General features: G+C 46.1%; 6 non-coding genes across 6 annotated transcripts; all 6 read right to left on the reverse strand.

The window, feature by feature from the left end:
* Positions 1 to 719: 719 nt before the first annotated feature.
* On the reverse strand, positions 720 to 910 carry LOC130329742 (U2 spliceosomal RNA). Its single transcript, XR_008873243.1, has one exon. It is a non-coding gene; the product is annotated as a U2 spliceosomal RNA (small nuclear RNA).
* A 2095-nt stretch (positions 911 to 3005) lies between these two features.
* LOC130329687 (U2 spliceosomal RNA) lies at positions 3006 to 3196 on the reverse strand. The gene has a single exon (XR_008873209.1). It is a non-coding gene; the product is annotated as a U2 spliceosomal RNA (small nuclear RNA).
* A 2089-nt stretch (positions 3197 to 5285) lies between these two features.
* LOC130329688 (U2 spliceosomal RNA) lies at positions 5286 to 5476 on the reverse strand. The gene has a single exon (XR_008873210.1). It is a non-coding gene; the product is annotated as a U2 spliceosomal RNA (small nuclear RNA).
* A 2092-nt stretch (positions 5477 to 7568) lies between these two features.
* On the reverse strand, positions 7569 to 7759 carry LOC130329689 (U2 spliceosomal RNA). Its single transcript, XR_008873211.1, has one exon. It is a non-coding gene; the product is annotated as a U2 spliceosomal RNA (small nuclear RNA).
* Positions 7760 to 9848: 2089 nt separating this feature from the next.
* Positions 9849 to 10039, reverse strand: LOC130329658 (U2 spliceosomal RNA). Its single transcript, XR_008873182.1, has one exon. It is a non-coding gene; the product is annotated as a U2 spliceosomal RNA (small nuclear RNA).
* A 2091-nt stretch (positions 10040 to 12130) lies between these two features.
* On the reverse strand, positions 12131 to 12321 carry LOC130329645 (U2 spliceosomal RNA). The gene has a single exon (XR_008873171.1). It is a non-coding gene; the product is annotated as a U2 spliceosomal RNA (small nuclear RNA).
* Between the last annotated feature and the right edge of the window lie 1451 nt (positions 12322 to 13772).

Below are 13772 nucleotides of genomic sequence, written 5' to 3' on the forward strand. Positions count from 1 at the left end.
AGTCTGTGCACAGAATTTAGCAAGGGCCTCGCACCTTCTGATGCATCAGGTAGGTGCACAATAGCATAGCCTAACCCTCTGTACTTTGGTCTATATTGATGCGGGACATAGACAGCCAGCTGATGACCAATCCATTAGTGCAATGGATGGCTGGAAGCATTTGTCTTTGCCTTTGCAATACCACAGAAGCAATGCATGGTCAATGTACAGCAATGACACACCTGTGTGAACAGCCAGGAGACCCCCCCCCCCCCCCATGTTATGTTACATAGTTACATAGTTAGTACGGTCGAAAAAAGACATATGTCCATCAAGTTCAACCAGGGAATTAAGGGGTAGGGGTGTGGCGCGATATTGGGGAAGGGATGAGATTTTATATTTCTTCATAAGCATTAATCTTATTTTGTCAATTAGGAACATTCAGCACCCACCCGCTATCAAGGCAGCTGCCTATCATGTCATGCCCTACCTGCACAGGTGTGCTGGCTACTCAAATGATCCAATTAAGGAGGCCGTTTAGTCAGCAGCAGCAGAAGTCCTGTGCCTGGACGCTCCAACAGCGGCCAGACACAAGCAGAAGCAGAAGCAGCAGAAGCAGCAGCAGCACCACCTTTTGTTTTTTGGCTGCAGCAGCAGCAAGGCCCACAGGGCTGGCTAGCTGGCTAGCCAGCAAGCAGGTAGCAATGAAAGTAGGAATCTTTCTTTTTAACCCTGTAAGGGGGTGGTGCACTGTACCCGAAGATACTGCCATATCGGGTCAATGCATAGGGCGACGGAAGCAAGCTTCGAAATTGGCCCCCGTTCTCAAAAATCCATTTAATATATGGTCCCCAGATAGGGGACGTATCAGATATTAAACTGATAAGAACAGATACTACACTTGATCTTAGCCAAAAGGCCGAGAAGCGATAACCGTGAAAGGGGCGGGCCCAACAAGGTGCCCTTCATGGGCACTATCACTGCTTGCTGTCAGGGAGGCTGCCAGACAATTTTCCATGCACACTCTGGGCTGGGGGGCAGTCAACCACCAGTACACACAGCAGAACCTAAACCCATACCATTATTGCTAAGCAGCAAGACAGGGGCCCATTGCACTCCCACGGGGCCTTTTTAAATGCAATCCATAACCCGGATTTGCCAGGAACCCTTCTTACTCCTCCTACTTGCATGTGACACTGGGCTTAGGATCTGCATAGGAAACACACACACAAGCACACACCTACCTTTGTTGCCTGCAGATGCCTCCTTGGCTGTCCCCAAACGGTATCAAACCAACACCCACGGGAAGCTGTAAGCATAGAGGACATGCCTGCACCCCATTGGACTTACCTGTGTGGGTTAAACCCGGGTTATTTGACAACCTATGGCGGTGATGGTTCTGCTCAGGCAGAGCAGTGCTGATGCTCCTCATAAAGCTGTCGCTGCTGTGAAGGTTCTAGGTGACATCACAAATCCCTATGGTTACATACACAACAAAGCTGGGTTGTTGTTGTTTACACTCTGCAAGGCCTGTGGAAGTGAGTGACATCATAGCACTGTAGTTCTGAGGGTTCTAGATGGATGCAACAATCTCCTGTTGCTTCTATGAAGGCCATAATAGACGACATCACCAAACAGCTCCATAGTCACATACACAGCAAAGGAGAGATGTTGTTTACACCTAGTGATGTCAGTGGTATTGAGTGACATCACAGCACAGTGCTAAGGCTCCTGGGCCTGGACACAGCAGCGGCTGCAATATCTCAACGGAGAATACGTTTATATATATGTGTGTGTGTGCGCGTATATATATATATATATATATATATATATATATATATATATATTTCTCCGCCGAAATCACTTTTAAACCCATTTCCACCTTTTTTTCCCTTCTCTTCCTCTTACTTTTTTTTCACGTTTTTTTACGTTTTTCTCCTTTTCGCCTCTTTTCTGGGCGTATTATTCTTCTTTTTCTTCTTTTTTTTTCGTCTAATGCATACCCCATCAGTGCAGCAATGCTTATTCAATACCGCCAGCAGATGGAGACACTGGGGGATAATTTTCTAAGGATTTATACTGATTTTTCCTGTCTGAATTTGTCGCACAGAAAGTTGCAGGCCAAATATGTGTGACATTTCTGCGACTTTAGCTTCTAGAGCATTTTTACAACATTATACATAGGTGCTGAATACATAAAAAGCGACTGTTCAGCGACAGACAAGTCGCATCGGCTGAAAGTAGGCCAGAATGTCAGTCCATGTTGGAGCAGGTTTAGATACAGTCTAAAGTATAGATCTCAAAGTCTGTGCACAGAATTTAGCAAGGGCCTCGCACCTTCTGATGCATCAGGTAGGTGCACAATAGCATAGCCTAACCCTCTGTACTTTGGTCTATATTGATGCGGGACATAGACAGCCAGCTGATGACCAATCCATTAGTGCAATGGATGGCTGGAAGCATTTGTCTTTGCCTTTGCAATACCACAGAAGCAATGCATGGTCAATGTACAGCAATGACACACCTGTGTGAACAGCCAGGAGACCCCCCCCCTCCCCCCCCCATGTTATGTTACATAGTTACATAGTTAGTACGGTCGAAAAAAGACATATGTCCATCAAGTTCAACCAGGGAATTAAGGGGTAGGGGTGTGGCGCGATATTGGGGAAGGGATGAGATTTTATATTTCTTCATAAGCATTAATCTTATTTTGTCAATTAGGAACATTCAGCACCCACCCGCTATCAAGGCAGCTGCCTATCATGTCATGCCCTACCTGCACAGGTGTGCTGGCTACTCAAATGATCCAATTAAGGAGGCCATTTAGTCAGCAGCAGCAGAAGTCCTGTGCCTGGACGCTCCAACAGCGGCCAGACACAAGCAGAAGCAGAAGCAGCAGAAGCAGCAGCAGCACCACCTTTTGTTTTTTGGCTGCAGCAGCAGCAAGGCCCACAGGGCTGGCTAGCTGGCTAGCCAGCAAGCAGGTAGCAATGAAAGTAGGAATCTTTCTTTTTAACCCTGTAAGGGGGTGGTGCACTGTACCCGAAGATACTGCCATATCGGGTCAATGCATAGGGCGACGGAAGCAAGCTTCGAAATCGGCCCCCGTTCTCAAAAATCCATTTAATATATGGTCCCCAGATAGGGGACGTATCAGATATTAAACTGATAAGAACAGATACTACACTTGATCTTAGCCAAAAGGCCGAGAAGCGATAACCGTGAAAGGGGCGGGCCCAACAAGGTGCCCTTCATGGGCACTATCACTGCTTGCTGTCAGGGAGGCTGCCAGACAATTTTCCATGCACACTCTGGGCTGGGGGGCAGTCAACCACCAGTACACACAGCAGAACCTAAACCCATACCATTATTGCTAAGCAGCAAGACAGGGGCCCATTGCACTCCCACGGGGCCTTTTTAAATGCAATCCATAACCCGGATTTGCCAGGAACCCTTCTTACTCCTCCTACTTGCATGTGACACTGGGCTTAGGATCTGCATAGGAAACACACACACAAGCACACACCTACCTTTGTTGCCTGCAGATGCCTCCTTGGCTGTCCCCAAACGGTATCAAACCAACACCCACGGGAAGCTGTAAGCATAGAGGACATGCCTGCACCCCATTGGACTTACCTGTGTGGGTTAAACCCGGGTTATTTGACAACCTATGGCGGTGATGGTTCTGCTCAGGCAGAGCAGTGCTGATGCTCCTCATAAAGCTGTCGCTGCTGTGAAGGTTCTAGGTGACATCACAAATCCCTATGGTTACATACACAACAAAGCTGGGTTGTTGTTGTTTACACTCTGCAAGGCCTGTGGAAGTGAGTGACATCATAGCACTGTAGTTCTGAGGGTTCTAGATGGATGCAACAATCTCCTGTTGCTTCTATGAAGGCCATAATAGACGACATCACCAAACAGCTCCATAGTCACATACACAGCAAAGGAGAGATGTTGTTTACACCTAGTGATGTCAGTGGTATTGAGTGACATCACAGCACAGTGCTAAGGCTCCTGGGCCTGGACACAGCAGCGGCTGCAATATCTCAACGGAGAATACGTTTATATATATGTGTGTGTGTGCGCGTATATATATATATATATATATATATATATATATATATATATATATATTTCTCCGCCGAAATCACTTTTAAACCCATTTCCACCTTTTTTTCCCTTCTCTTCCTCTTACTTTTTTTTCACGTTTTTTTACGTTTTTCTCCTTTTCGCCTCTTTTCTGGGCGTATTATTCTTCTTTTTCTTCTTTTTTTCGTCTAATGCATACCCCATCAGTGCAGCAATGCTTATTCAATACCGCCAGCAGATGGAGACACTGGGGGATAATTTTCTAAGGATTTATACTGATTTTTCCTGTCTGAATTTGTCGCACAGAAAGTTGCAGGCCAAATATGTGTGACATTTCTGCGACTTTAGCTTCTAGAGCATTTTTACAACATTATACATAGGTGCTGAATACATAAAAAGCGACTGTTCAGCGACAGACAAGTCGCATCGGCTGAAAGTAGGCCAGAATGTCAGTCCATGTTGGAGCAGGTTTAGATACAGTCTAAAGTATAGATCTCAAAGTCTGTGCACAGAATTTAGCAAGGGCCTCGCACCTTCTGATGCATCAGGTAGGTGCACAATAGCATAGCCTAACCCTCTGTACTTTGGTCTATATTGATGCGGGACATAGACAGCCAGCTGATGACCAATCCATTAGTGCAATGGATGGCTGGAAGCATTTGTCTTTGCCTTTGCAATACCACAGAAGCAATGCATGGTCAATGTACAGCAATGACACACCTGTGTGAACAGCCAGGAGACCCCCCCCCCCATGTTATGTTACATAGTTACATAGTTAGTACGGTCGAAAAAAGACATATGTCCATCAAGTTCAACCAGGGAATTAAGGGGTAGGGGTGTGGCGCGATATTGGGGAAGGGATGAGATTTTATATTTCTTCATAAGCATTAATCTTATTTTGTCAATTAGGAACATTCAGCACCCACCCGCTATCAAGGCAGCTGCCTATCATGTCATGCCCTACCTGCACAGGTGTGCTGGCTACTCAAATGATCCAATTAAGGAGGCCATTTAGTCAGCAGCAGCAGAAGTCCTGTGCCTGGATGCTCCAACAGCGGCCAGACACAAGCAGAAGCAGAAGCAGCAGAAGCAGCAGCAGCACCACCTTTTGTTTTTTGGCTGCAGCAGCAGCAAGGCCCACAGGGCTGGCTAGCTGGCTAGCCAGCAAGCAGGTAGCAATGAAAGTAGGAATCTTTCTTTTTAACCCTGTAAGGGGGTGGTGCACTGTACCCGAAGATACTGCCATATCGGGTCAATGCATAGGGCGACGGAAGCAAGCTTCGAAATCGGCCCCCGTTCTCAAAAATCCATTTAATATATGGTCCCCAGATAGGGGACGTATCAGATATTAAACTGATAAGAACAGATACTACACTTGATCTTAGCCAAAAGGCCGAGAAGCGATAACCGTGAAAGGGGCGGGCCCAACAAGGTGCCCTTCATGGGCACTATCACTGCTTGCTGTCAGGGAGGCTGCCAGACAATTTTCCATGCACACTCTGGGCTGGGGGGCAGTCAACCACCAGTACACACAGCAGAACCTAAACCCATACCATTATTGCTAAGCAGCAAGACAGGGGCTCATTGCACTCCCACGGGGCCTTTTTAAATGCAATCCATAACCCGGATTTGCCAGGAACCCTTCTTACTCCTCCTACTTGCATGTGACACTGGGCTTAGGATCTGCATAGGAAACACACACACAAGCACACACCTACCTTTGTTGCCTGCAGATGCCTCCTTGGCTGTCCCCAAACGGTATCAAACCAACACCCACGGGAAGCTGTAAGCATAGAGGACATGCCTGCACCCCATTGGACTTACCTGTGTGGGTTAAACCCGGGTTATTTGACAACCTATGGCGGTGATGGTTCTGCTCAGGCAGAGCAGTGCTGATGCTCCTCATAAAGCTGTCGCTGCTGTGAAGGTTCTAGGTGACATCACAAATCCCTATGGTTACATACACAACAAAGCTGGGTTGTTGTTGTTTACACTCTGCAAGGCCTGTGGAAGTGAGTGACATCATAGCACTGTAGTTCTGAGGGTTCTAGATGGATGCAACAATCTCCTGTTGCTTCTATGAAGGCCATAATAGACGACATCACCAAACAGCTCCATAGTCACATACACAGCAAAGGAGAGATGTTGTTTACACCTAGTGATGTCAGTGGTATTGAGTGACATCACAGCACAGTGCTAAGGCTCCTGGGCCTGGACACAGCAGCGGCTGCAATATCTCAACGGAGAATACGTTTATATATATGTGTGTGTGTGCGCGTATATATATATATATATATATATATATAGATATATATATATATATTTCTCCGCCGAAATCACTTTTAAACCCATTTCCACCTTTTTTTCCCTTCTCTTCCTCTTACTTTTTTTTCACGTTTTTTTTACGTCTTTCTCCTTTTCGCCTCTTTTCTGGGCATATTATTCTTCTTTTTCTTCTTTTTTTTCGTCTAATGCATACCCCATCAGTGCGCAATGCTTATTCAATACCGCCAGCAGATGGAGACACTGGGGGATAATTTTCTAAGGATTTATACTGATTTTTCCTGTCTGAATTTGTCGCACAGAAAGTTGCAGGCCAAATATGTGTGACATTTCTGCGACTTTAGCTTCTAGAGCATTTTTACAACATTATACATAGGTGCTGAATACATAAAAAGCGACTGTTCAGCGACAGACAAGTCGCATCGGCTGAAAGTAGGCCAGAATGTCAGTCCATGTTGGAGCAGGTTTAGATACAGTCTAAAGTATAGATCTCAAAGTCTGTGCACAGAATTTAGCAAGGGCCTCGCACCTTCTGATGCATCAGGTAGGTGCACAATAGCATAGCCTAACCCTCTGTACTTTGGTCTATATTGATGCGGGACATAGACAGCCAGCTGATGACCAATCCATTAGTGCAATGGATGGCTGGAAGCATTTGTCTTTGCCTTTGCAATACCACAGAAGCAATGCATGGTCAATGTACAGCAATGACACACCTGTGTGAACAGCCAGGAGACCCCCCCCCCCCCCCATGTTATGTTACATAGTTACATAGTTAGTACGGTCGAAAAAAGACATATGTCCATCAAGTTCAACCAGGGAATTAAGGGGTAGGGGTGTGGCGCGATATTGGGGAAGGGATGAGATTTTATATTTCTTCATAAGCATTAATCTTATTTTGTCAATTAGGAACATTCAGCACCCACCCGCTATCAAGGCAGCTGCCTATCATGTCATGCCCTACCTGCACAGGTGTGCTGGCTACTCAAATGATCCAATTAAGGAGGCCATTTAGTCAGCAGCAGCAGAAGTCCTGTGCCTGGACGCTCCAACAGCGGCCAGACACAAGCAGAAGCAGAAGCAGCAGAAGCAGCAGCAGCACCACCTTTTGTTTTTTGGCTGCAGCAGCAGCAAGGCCCACAGGGCTGGCTAGCTGGCTAGCCAGCAAGCAGGTAGCAATGAAAGTAGGAATCTTTCTTTTTAACCCTGTAAGGGGGTGGTGCACTGTACCCGAAGATACTGCCATATCGGGTCAATGCATAGGGCGACGGAAGCAAGCTTCGAAATCGGCCCCCGTTCTCAAAAATCCATTTAATATATGGTCCCCAGATAGGGGACGTATCAGATATTAAACTGATAAGAACAGATACTACACTTGATCTTAGCCAAAAGGCCGAGAAGCGATAACCGTGAAAGGGGCGGGCCCAACAAGGTGCCCTTCATGGGCACTATCACTGCTTGCTGTCAGGGAGGCTGCCAGACAATTTTCCATGCACACTCTGGGCTGGGGGGCAGTCAACCACCAGTACACACAGCAGAACCTAAACCCATACCATTATTGCTAAGCAGCAAGACAGGGGCCCATTGCACTCCCACGGGGCCTTTTTAAATGCAATCCATAACCCGGATTTGCCAGGAACCCTTCTTACTCCTCCTACTTGCATGTGACACTGGGCTTAGGATCTGCATAGGAAACACACACACAAGCACACACCTACCTTTGTTGCCTGCAGATGCCTCCTTGGCTGTCCCCAAACGGTATCAAACCAACACCCACGGGAAGCTGTAAGCATAGAGGACATGCCTGCACCCCATTGGACTTACCTGTGTGGGTTAAACCCGGGTTATTTGACAACCTATGGCGGTGATGGTTCTGCTCAGGCAGAGCAGTGCTGATGCTCCTCATAAAGCTGTCGCTGCTGTGAAGGTTCTAGGTGACATCACAAATCCCTATGGTTACATACACAACAAAGCTGGGTTGTTGTTGTTTACACTCTGCAAGGCCTGTGGAAGTGAGTGACATCATAGCACTGTAGTTCTGAGGGTTCTAGATGGATGCAACAATCTCCTGTTGCTTCTATGAAGGCCATAATAGACGACATCACCAAACAGCTCCATAGTCACATACACAGCAAAGGAGAGATGTTGTTTACACCTAGTGATGTCAGTGGTATTGAGTGACATCACAGCACAGTGCTAAGGCTCCTGGGCCTGGACACAGCAGCGGCTGCAATATCTCAACGGAGAATACGTTTATATATATGTGTGTGTGTGCGCGTATATATATATATATATATATATATATATATATATATATTCTCCGCCGAAATCACTTTTAAACCCATTTCCACCTTTTTTTCCCTTCTCTTCCTCTTACTTTTTTTTCACGTTTTTTTACGTTTTTCTCCTTTTCGCCTCTTTTCTGGGCGTATTATTCTTCTTTTTCTTCTTTTTTTCGTCTAATGCATACCCCATCACCCCATCAGTGCAGCAATGCTTATTCAATACCGCCAGCAGATGGAGACACTGGGGGATAATTTTCTAAGGATTTATACTGATTTTTCCTGTCTGAATTTGTCGCACAGAAAGTTGCAGGCCAAATATGTGTGACATTTCTGCGACTTTAGCTTCTAGAGCATTTTTACAACATTATACATAGGTGCTGAATACATAAAAAGCGACTGTTCAGCGACAGACAAGTCGCATCGGCTGAAAGTAGGCCAGAATGTCAGTCCATGTTGGAGCAGGTTTAGATACAGTCTAAAGTATAGATCTCAAAGTCTGTGCACAGAATTTAGCAAGGGCCTCGCACCTTCTGATGCATCAGGTAGGTGCACAATAGCATAGCCTAACCCTCTGTACTTTGGTCTATATTGATGCGGGACATAGACAGCCAGCTGATGACCAATCCATTAGTGCAATGGATGGCTGGAAGCATTTGTCTTTGCCTTTGCAATACCACAGAAGCAATGCATGGTCAATGTACAGCAATGACACACCTGTGTGAACAGCCAGGAGACCCCCCCCCCCCATGTTATGTTACATAGTTACATAGTTAGTACGGTCGAAAAAAGACATATGTCCATCAAGTTCAACCAGGGAATTAAGGGGTAGGGGTGTGGCGCGATATTGGGGAAGGGATGAGATTTTATATTTCTTCATAAGCATTAATCTTATTTTGTCAATTAGGAACATTCAGCACCCACCCGCTATCAAGGCAGCTGCCTATCATGTCATGCCCTACCTGCACAGGTGTGCTGGCTACTCAAATGATCCAATTAAGGAGGCCATTTAGTCAGCAGCAGCAGAAGTCCTGTGCCTGGACTCTCCAACAGCGGCCAGACACAAGCAGAAGCAGAAGCAGCAGAAGCAGCAGCAGCACCACCTTTTGTTTTTTGGCTGCAGCAGCAGCAAGGCCCACAGGGCTGGCTAGCTGGCTAGCCAGCAAGCAGGTAGCAATGAAAGTAGGAATCTTTCTTTTTAACCCTGTAAGGGGGTGGTGCACTGTACCCGAAGATACTGCCATATCGGGTCAATGCATAGGGCGACGGAAGCAAGCTTCGAAATTGGCCCCCGTTCTCAAAAATCCAATTAATATATGGTCCCCAGATAGGGGACGTATCAGATATTAAACTGATAAGAACAGATACTACACTTGATCTTAGCCAAAAGGCCGAGAAGCGATAACCGTGAAAGGGGCGGGCCCAACAAGGTGCCCTTCATGGGCACTATCACTGCTTGCTGTCAGGGAGGCTGCCAGACAATTTTCCATGCACACTCTGGGCTGGGGGGCAGTCAACCACCAGTACACACAGCAGAACCTAAACCCATACCATTATTGCTAAGCAGCAAGACAGGGGCCCATTGCACTCCCACGGGGCCTTTTTAAATGCAATCCATAACCCGGATTTGCCAGGAACCCTTCTTACTCCTCCTACTTGCATGTGACACTGGGCTTAGGATCTGCATAGGAAACACAAACACAAGCACACACCTACCTTTGTTGCCTGCAGATGCCTCCTTGGCTGTCCCCAAACGGTATCAAACCAACACCCACGGGAAGCTGTAAGCATAGAGGACATGCCTGCACCCCATTGGACTTACCTGTGTGGGTTAAACCCGGGTTATTTGACAACCTATGGCGGTGATGGTTCTGCTCAGGCAGAGCAGTGCTGATGCTCCTCATAAAGCTGTCGCTGCTGTGAAGGTTCTAGGTGACATCACAAATCCCTATGGTTACATACACAACAAAGCTGGGTTGTTGTTGTTTACACTCTGCAAGGCCTGTGGAAGTGAGTGACATCATAGCACTGTAGTTCTGAGGGTTCTAGATGGATGCAACAATCTCCTGTTGCTTCTATGAAGGCCATAATAGACGACATCACCAAACAGCTCCATAGTCACATACACAGCAAAGGAGAGATGTTGTTTACACCTAGTGATGTCAGTGGTATTGAGTGACATCACAGCACAGTGCTAAGGCTCCTGGGCCTGGACACAGCAGCGGCTGCAATATCTCAACGGAGAATACGTTTATATATATGTGTGTGTGTGCGCGTATATATATATATATATATATATATATATATATATATATATATATTTCTCCGCCGAAATCACTTTTAAACCCATTTCCACCTTTTTTTCCCTTCTCTTCCTCTTACTTTTTTTTCACGTTTTTTTACGTTTTTCTCCTTTTCGCCTCTTTTCTGGGCGTATTATTCTTCTTTTTCTTCTTTTTTTTCGTCTAATGCATACCCCATCAGTGCAGCAATGCTTATTCAATACCGCCAGCAGATGGAGACACTGGGGGATAATTTTCTAAGGATTTATACTGATTTTTCCTGTCTGAATTTGTCGCACAGAAAGTTGCAGGCCAAATATGTGTGACATTTCTGCGACTTTAGCTTCTAGAGCATTTTTACAACATTATACATAGGTGCTGAATACATAAAAAGCGACTGTTCAGCGACAGACAAGTCGCATCGGCTGAAAGTAGGCCAGAATGTCAGTCCATGTTGGAGCAGGTTTAGATACAGTCTAAAGTATAGATCTCAAAGTCTGTGCACAGAATTTAGCAAGGGCCTCGCACCTTCTGATGCATCAGGTAGGTGCACAATAGCATAGCCTAACCCTCTGTACTTTGGTCTATATTGATGCGGGACATAGACAGCCAGCTGATGACCAATCCATTAGTGCAATGGATGGCTGGAAGCATTTGTCTTTGCCTTTGCAATACCACAGAAGCAATGCATGGTCAATGTACAGCAATGACACACCTGTGTGAACAGCCAGGAGACCCCCCCCCCCCCCATGTTATGTTACATAGTTACATAGTTAGTACGGTCGAAAAAAGACATATGTCCATCAAGTTCAACCAGGGAATTAAGGGGTAGGGGTGTGGCGCGATATTGGGGAAGGGATGAGATTTTATATTTCTTCATAAGCATTAATCTTATTTTGTCAATTAGGAACATTCAGCACCCACCCGCTATCAAGGCAGCTGCCTATCATGTCATGCCCTACCTGCACAGGTGTGCTGGCTACTCAAATGATCCAATTAAGGAGGCCATTTAGTCAGCAGCAGCAGAAGTCCTGTGCCTGGACGCTCCAACAGCGGCCAGACACAAGCAGAAGCAGAAGCAGCAGAAGCAGCAGCAGCACCACCTTTTGTTTTTTGGCTGCAGCAGCAGCAAGGCCCACAGGGCTGGCTAGCTGGCTAGCCAGCAAGCAGGTAGCAATGAAAGTAGGAATCTTTCTTTTTAACCCTGTAAGGGGGTGGTGCACTGTACCCGAAGATACTGCTATATCGGGTCAATGCATAGGGCGACGGAAGCAAGCTTCGAAATCGGCCCCCGTTCTCAAAAATCCATTTAATATATGGTCCCCAGATAGGGGACGTATCAGATATTAAACTGATAAGAACAGATACTACACTTGATCTTAGCCAAAAGGCCGAGAAGCGATAACCGTGAAAGGGGCGGGCCCAACAAGGTGCCCTTCATGGGCACTATCACTGCTTGCTGTCAGGGAGGCTGCCAGACAATTTTCCATGCACACTCTGGGCTGGGGGGCAGTCAACCACCAGTACACACAGCAGAACCTAAACCCATACCATTATTGCTAAGCAGCAAGACAGGGGCCCATTGCACTCCCACGGGGCCTTTTTAAATGCAATCCATAACCCGGATTTGCCAGGAACCCTTCTTACTCCTCCTACTTGCATGTGACACTGGGCTTAGGATCTGCATAGGAAACACACACACAAGCACACACCTACCTTTGTTGCCTGCAGATGCCTCCTTGGCTGTCCCCAAACGGTATCAAACCAACACCCACGGGAAGCTGTAAGCATAGAGGACATGCCTGCACCCCATTGGACTTACCTGTGTGGGTTAAACCCGGGTTATTTGACAACCTATGGCGGTGATGGTTCTGCTCAGGCAGAGCAGTGCTGATGCTCCTCATAAAGCTGTCGCTGCTGTGAAGGTTCTAGGTGACATCACAAATCCCTATGGTTACATACACAACAAAGCTGGGTTGTTGTTGTTTACACTCTGCAAGGCCTGTGGAAGTGAGTGACATCATAGCACTGTAGTTCTGAGGGTTCTAGATGGATGCAACAATCTCCTGTTGCTTCTATGAAGGCCATAATAGACGACATCACCAAACAGCTCCATAGTCACATACACAGCAAAGGAGAGATGTTGTTTACACCTAGTGATGTCAGTGGTATTGAGTGACATCACAGCACAGTGCTAAGGCTCCTGGGCCTGGACACAGCAGCGGCTGCAATATCTCAACGGAGAATACGTTTATATATATGTGTGTGTGTGCGCGTATATATATATATATATATATATATATATATATATATATATATATTTCTCCGCCGAAATCACTTTTAAACCCATTTCCACCTTTTTTTCCCTTCTCTTCCTCTTACTTTTTTTTCACGTTTTTTTACGTTTTTCTCCTTTTCGCCTCTTTTCTGGGCGTATTATTCTTCTTTTTCTTCTTTTTTTTCGTCTAATGCATACCCCATCAGTGCAGCAATGCTTATTCAATACCGCCAGCAGATGGAGACACTGGGGGATAATTTTCTAAGGATTTATACTGATTTTTCCTGTCTGAATTTGTCGCACAGAAAGTTGCAGGCCAAATATGTGTGACATTTCTGCGACTTTAGCTTCTAGAGCATTTTTACAACATTATACATAGGTGCTGAATACATAAAAAGCGACTGTTCAGCGACAGACAAGTCGCATCGGCTGAAAGTAGGCCAGAATGTCAGTCCATGTTGGAGCAGGTTTAGATACAGTCTAAAGTATAGATCTCAAAGTCTGTGCACAGAATTTAGCAAGGGCCTCGCACCTTCTGATGCATCAGGTAGGTGCACAATAGCATAGCCTAACCCT

Source organism: Hyla sarda, unplaced genomic scaffold (genome assembly GCF_029499605.1).
Source record: "Hyla sarda isolate aHylSar1 unplaced genomic scaffold, aHylSar1.hap1 scaffold_321, whole genome shotgun sequence".
In the NCBI taxonomy this organism is placed as follows: domain Eukaryota; kingdom Metazoa; phylum Chordata; class Amphibia; order Anura; family Hylidae; genus Hyla; species Hyla sarda.